The sequence below is a fragment of the Zingiber officinale genome, chromosome 3A, assembly GCF_018446385.1.
Source record: "Zingiber officinale cultivar Zhangliang chromosome 3A, Zo_v1.1, whole genome shotgun sequence".
Lineage (NCBI taxonomy): Eukaryota > Viridiplantae > Streptophyta > Magnoliopsida > Zingiberales > Zingiberaceae > Zingiber > Zingiber officinale.
Window position 1 is genome coordinate 69,214,725 of NC_055990.1, and position 7,028 is coordinate 69,221,752.

At 42.9% G+C, this 7,028-nt stretch overlaps 1 pseudogene; it reads left to right on the top strand.

Annotated features, from left to right (window-relative positions):
• The window catches only part of LOC122051974, a 53,147-nt pseudogene extending 46,372 nt beyond the window's left edge, over positions 1–6,775 (top strand).
• The last annotated feature ends 253 nt before the right edge of the window (positions 6,776–7,028 follow it).

Sequence of the window (7,028 nt, forward strand, 5' to 3'; positions counted from 1 at the left end):
TCGGGTACGTATTTCCTCAGCATGGACACATGGAACACATCATGAATGCCTGCCAGAGCCGGTGATAACGTCAGACGATAAGCTACTACTCCAATTCTTTCCAAGATCTGGAAAGACCCAATGTATCGTGGAACTAGCTTACCTCGGAGGCCAAATCTCTTCACCCCTTTTGTGAGTGAAACTCTCATGAATACATGGTCGCCAGTAGAAAACTCCAGGGGTCTGCGTCTTCGATCAGCATAACTCTTCTGGCGGTCCTGCGCCTCTGACATCCTCCGTCTGATAGTGCGGACCAACTCTTCCTCTTGCTGAGCTCTCTGCGGTCCTAGCAGCTGGGCCTCCCTAACCTCCTCTCAGATGGTGGGTGTCCGACAAGGCCTACCATACAACGCTTCAAATGGTGCCTTTTGGATAGCCAAATGATAGCTGTTGTTGTAGGCGAACTCCACTAATGGCAAGTGATCCTCCCAACTGCCTCCAAAATCCATAACGCAAGACCTCAACAAATCCTCTAAAGTTTGGATGGTCCACTTTGACTGTCCATCTCTCTGCGGATGGAATGCTTTACTGAAACGGAGCTATGTGCCCAAGGCCTGCTGCTGACTCTGTCAGAACCGGGACGTGAACCGTGGGTTTCTATCCGATATAATGCTCAAAAGAACACAATGCAATCTGATGATCTCTCGACAATACAGCTCTGCCAATCGATCCAGAGAATCCGTCTTCCGGATCGCTAAGAAGTGTGCATATTTGGTTAATCGGTCAACGATTAACCAAATCACGTCATGGCCTCGTCGTGTTCTAGGCAATTCCATCATAAAATCCATGGTAATGTGCTCCAATTTCCACTCTGGAATAGGAATCTTCTGAAATAATCCGGCAGGTCTCTGGTGCTCAGCCTTCACCTGCTGACAGACTAGACACTTAGCTACAAACTCCACGATGTCTTTCTTCATGCCGTTCCACCAGTAGGAATGCCTCAAGTCTCGATACATGCGGGTCCCGTCTGGATGGATAGCAAATTGAGAGCGATGAGCCTCCTGAAGTAGCTCCTGCAAGACCGGGCGAGATCAAGGTACGCACAATCTGCCATGGAAATAAATAATGCCTTCGTCATCTCGGTTGAACTCGGTCTGCTGCCTGTAAGCTATCCAGCTGCCAATGAACTGTAAGCACTAATCATCGGTCTGGGCCTCTCGGATCCTCATCCTGATCGACGACTGAGCAACAATGGTAACCAGAATACCCTGCTCTGTCTGTCCCTACTCCTCAAGGCCCAACTCGGAGAGACCCTAAATTAAGTTTGTGACCACAACTCGATGGCACGCTAAAGTCCCTTTGGACTTTCGGCTATTTGCATCGACAACCATATTAGCCTTCCCCGGGTGGTAGCTAATAGTACAGTCATAATCCTTCAGGAACTCCATTCATCTCCTCTGTCGGAGACCGAGTTCCTTCTGAGTGCAAAGATATTTGAGACTCTTATGATCAGTGAGAATCTCAAATGTAATACGATGATGCCGCCAAATCTTCAAAGCAAAGATGATGGCGGCCAGCTCCAGATCATGTACTGGGTAGTTCTTCTTATGCTCCTTCAACTGACGAGAAGCATAGGAGACTACCCTGCCGTGCTGCATCAAAACAGTGCCCGTAGAGAAGCGTCAGTGTAGAGCACGAATCCGTCCTCTCCAGAGGGCAAAACCAGAACTGGTGCCGACACTAATCTCCGCTTCAGTTCCTGGAAGTTGGTCTCGCAAGTTTCTGACCAAGTGAACTTCACGCCTTTCCTGGTCAGGCGTGTCAGTGGCATAGCTATGCGAGAGAAACCCTCGACGAACCGTCTATAATATTCAGCCAGTCCTAGGAAATACTTGCACTGATTTCGGCTGCTCCCAGTTGATGATAACCTCGATCTTCTGAGGGTATACGGAAATACCTCGGCTAGACACCACGTGTTCCAAAAAATCAACTGAGGATAGCCAAAAAGCACACTTGCTAAACTTTGCGTACAGTCGATGTCATCGAAGAGTCTTCAAGACTATGCGAAGATGTTATGCATGTTCTTCCTCGGAACTCTAGTAGATCAAAATGTCATCGATGAAGACGATAACGAACTGATCTAAATACTCCAGAAAGATGCGGTTCATCAAATCTATAAATACCGTTGGAGCACTGGTAATCCCAAATGGCATTACCAAAAATTCATAATGTCCGTATCTGCTGTGGAATGACGTCTTCTGAACATCAGAATCTTTGACTCTCAGCTGATGACATCCGGATCGCAGATCAATCCTAGAATACACTGATGTACCCCTGAGCTGATCAAACAAATCCTCAATCCGTCGTAAGGGGTACTTATTTCTAACGGTCACTGCATTCAGCTGTCTATAATCGATGCATAACCTCAGCGTACCATCCTTTTTCTTGACGCAGTTAGCATCTTCCCTATACGGGTGACAATATGAAACTTATCTACATAGCCCTCAGGGCTCACAAACCTCGGCCAACATGGCCAGAACATATACAATAAAATATTTAAACAACCACGCAGTTTATAATAAATCAGCCTCCGGCTGATTACACAACAATTCACAACCATGCAGTTTAATAAACCTATACCACTACTCAAGGAAAACACAACCCACAACGGAAAACCATCACAGTGGAAAAACAAAGCTAGTAGACCAAAACTCGATATAAAAATCCTCGAGTATAACCACACATCATAAGTATGTAGTTCACTAACAAGGAAATACAAATCCGAATATATATAAAACCACCTCAATACCTAGTGGGGACTAGCGACTGGAACCTCCTGACGGCTTCAACCTGAAATAGAAAATATATCAACGGGGTGAGTCCAACACTCAGCGGATACCAAGCTGACATGCATAGTAGGAAATAACCAATAGGAACAATTATGCGTACAGTCTCCTAGAATAATAATGGAAAATGCAAAACTGAAGGAAATGGGAGAAGCTGCAATCTCCAGGACCTGCTATCAAAATAATAATGTCGTCAGACTGAAAATGTCATATCTCTTGTATGCATGTCAATCATATGCATCCACCAAATATACAGTAAACAAAGTGCAGTAAACACAAGCAATAAATGAAATCATGCATATGATGCAAATGACATGTCCTGGTCATCCCTGACGTCAGTTAGCCATCTCACACACGATGGTGAGACCGAGTGGGTAGAGTTGTGACAACTGTGCACTTTGCCATCACTGCTCCTGAGTGACCGAGTGGACAGGATGCTGTCGGAGTACACCTATCCTCCAACCCCAAATCATAAGTGGGGGAGCTCAATGTTCTCATCTCATTGAGGCCAGTCCAAAGGAAGGGATCCTGGTCCTGCTACCATGCTACGTCACGCTACCCATGAGTGGACTAGCGGAGCACTAACAGAGCAACCTGTTGCAACACACCCTGCTTGAATAAAACCACTAATCCATGAGTGGTTGTGTGTGCAGATCCATTTAACTGACGATCTGCTCAACAATAATGGAGCCGACAATCACTCAGCATGCAATCATGCGAGATGGTGCATGATACTAAATATGAAAATCCTGATCATATCTACCTCCATATAACATGTACCAAAAATAAACGACTCAAATAAGAAGATCTAGGTACACGTATCAGATATGATAAATGTCTAGTCCGGTATATCATAAAGCATGGTTTGTCACTATCTCTATGAGCATAAATAATCAAGAGGGTGATGGATGCAAAACAGGTAATAAATAAGCATGCTGAAGGAATTAAGTAATGACATACTGATGCAGATATAACATAATTATTACTACTCATTAAAATTCACTATGCATATCAAATGACAATATTTAAAAGATAAGTCAAGGTACTCGTCTCAAAAGAAGATCGTGACCAGAAATCCTATGTCGAGACACCCATCTCGAATCAACGTCCTGCATATGCACAGTATAGCTAAATTTTATTATAAACAAAATAGCTAAACAAAATAGCTACCATGTTTAATTTCATCTAGTAACATATCGCCACTACAATGAATTATTATAAATCCCAACTATTGTACAACTAAATTTAATTTAGCTTATCCAATAATTACAACTAAACTTACCCTAATCCGTTTGCTTTTGAATCAGCCCATTTCCAAAAAACCCCTTACTGTCGGGAAGATGGACGGAACAACACTGCTAGCCAAAACTATGAAAACAGAGAGATCCATCAAGCACCAAAAGTCTTAAAACCTAAACATAGCTTTAGATTTCGGATATACCAAGACCAATCCAAAAAAACCTCACCCAAATCCGATCGCTACTGTGGTGGTTAGATGAAGATCCCCAGTCCAACTATGAGGAAGAGAAGCTCTCTGCTTACCACCCGTGTCTTCCTCGTGGCCGGCGAACAGGAGGAAAGTCCAACACCGGTCCTAGGGTAGACAACTAGTCGAAGGTGTGGTGCCCAGGTGCTGCGACAAGGACGGCGGTCAGCTGATGCTGGGTGGTACCAAATGATTGAGCGTCAGCGATTTGCCGCGAGGTGGTGGCCGCGGTGAATGGTTAGGGGTTTCTCGTGGCGACGACAGGGAGTTAGGAGAGAGGTCGCGCCCGATAGCAGAGCTCACGATAGTCGGCGCAACGACAGCGACGACATCGGGTGGTGGCGTTAGGCGGCGGTGGTAGATTAGGGCTTAGGGCATTAGTCGAAATAGGGCAAATCTCGGAGAGCTCTGCAGTGGGTCAAGCTTCGACGATTGGATGAGAAGAGGAGGTGGGCAGATCGGCGCTGGTGAGATGGGGGACCGAGAGCAGAGGTGGCCGACAATCGTACGGTGTCGTTGGGAGAGAAGGGTCGGGGCAGCGTCGAGAGGAAGGGGAAAACTCTGAAGTGCCTAGATTCCCCTCGTCCTCTGGCTTTTGTTTGCGGAGAAGAGAAAACGATGCGAAATTGCGCCGTCAATAGAGAAGCCGAAGAGATCAGGGAAGGAAGGAAGCGGCGTGGATGGCTAGGGCACGACGTCTAAGGAAAAAAAAGGAAAAGAAAAGAAAGATTTAAAAAAATCAAACATTTTCTCGTTCAAATAGGGTAGCTTAAACAGACTTTCCTTTAGTCCAATAATTTAGCCCTTAACCTACGTCATATGAGTTCCGAAAAATTCTCAGAAAATTTCTAAAAATTTCCTTAATACTGTATTTTACAGTCGAACCCTTTGGGTCTTTGTACTGGTCATGTCCAAGTGGCTTAATCCACCTTGAGTGCGTAGGAGCCCTAACCCGAGTGTTTGAAGGGCTCGAACCTGAGAGCCCGAGCTTGAGAACCTATGGGCCTGAGCCTGAACACACTTGAGGACCTGAGCATTGGAAGACAAGCTGGAGGATATTATTTATGAACGGTAGGTGAGAGCCGATGTGAGTAGGAGCATCAATAGATAAGTGTAAAAGGGTACATAATTCAACCACAGAAATAATCATTCCTAAAGTTGGACAAGAGATTTTAAGTTCTATTGTAAATAGAGAAAAGCAACCTGGCCTTGTTGCACTCTTGTACCATATTGATTCCATCATAATCTTTGCCTGAGTATTTTCAATTGGTGCAAAGCTTGAGGTAGTACCCGATGTAGGACAGTCATTATCTGTCAGTTTGGCGTTGGAATTAACCCTTATGACATTTTAGGGGCAGAGATGCTGCACAACCTGCATTAGATCCAATCTACTCTTATCTTTTGTGAAGCATTTTAACTTTTCTTTCTTTCCGCCCTTCTGTTTGTAAAGGATTTTGTCTTTATCTCTACACAAACAGGTTAGAGAACATGCTGCAGGTGTTCTTGCAGGACTAATGAAGGGTGGAGATGAGCACTTATCTAAGGCTTTTCGGGAAAGATCATATGCAGATGCTACAGTAGTCATCATGAAGCGAAAGCTAAGGTTTAATTGATTCATTTTACATATTTTGTATTTATTTAACATAGATGAAGTGACTTTTTTATATTGTAGAAATTCTAGATCTGATCAATCTATAGCTTCTACACATGGTGCTGTTCTTGCATTGACTGCATCAGTGTTATCAGTTCCTTATGACATGCCAAGGTAATCATATACCGTTACAGCTTTTAGTTATGCACTCTCCATCATCATCATATATATATATATATATATATATGTTGGAGCTCTCTATGTAAATTTGTGACCCTTTTTCTCCTTTCTCTTATATTTTCTGTACAAGTAACCAGACTAAGTAACAATGGATGTCCATGCTATAGTAGTCTTAGAATATTAAACACAACGTATTGTACACTCATATCTGAATCAATACTACTAGCTGGCTTCCGGATCACTTAACACTACTAGCCAAATTTATCGGTGAACCATCACCCATCAAATCCACCGTGGCAAAAGCAGTTGCAGAGTTTCGGAGAACCCATGCAGATACTTGGAACATTCACAAGGCTGCATTTAGTGAAGAACAACTCGAGGTAAACCATTCTACTCTCCATTTCCTATTAAGAGATAAAGTTTGTTCTATATTGTTTGCAAATTCTCATTCTTAATTGGGAGTGCACCTGCAGGTTCTTGCGGACACTACCACTTCTTCATACTTTGCCTGATATGTTAACGTGGGAGACAAACGTTGACTGGGAAATGAGACATTCGTCTTTATTGTCATTTAATTGTAATAAAAATAAAAGTATTTATTGCCCCTATTCTAAACTATTATTCGTTTAAGATTTATGTGATTGAATTATTCTGTATTTCTTATGCACTCATAAAAATCCCGTCTATTGTATTCACTTTTTTTTTTCAAAATCATTAGGAATAAAAGGAATATGTATACTGTGATCAAGTAAATTTTCCTTTCGTATTTAATTTTTTTTTAAGCTTATCAAATATTGAAGTAAAAAATAATAACGCTCATGTCACGATTCAGTATCGCCAGTTGTTCAGTTAAATAAATTATGGGTGATATTTTACCTGACTCCAGGAGTTTTTTACATGGAAAAGTTCAGCCACTCAATAGGCATTTTTAAAATTATCAGATATG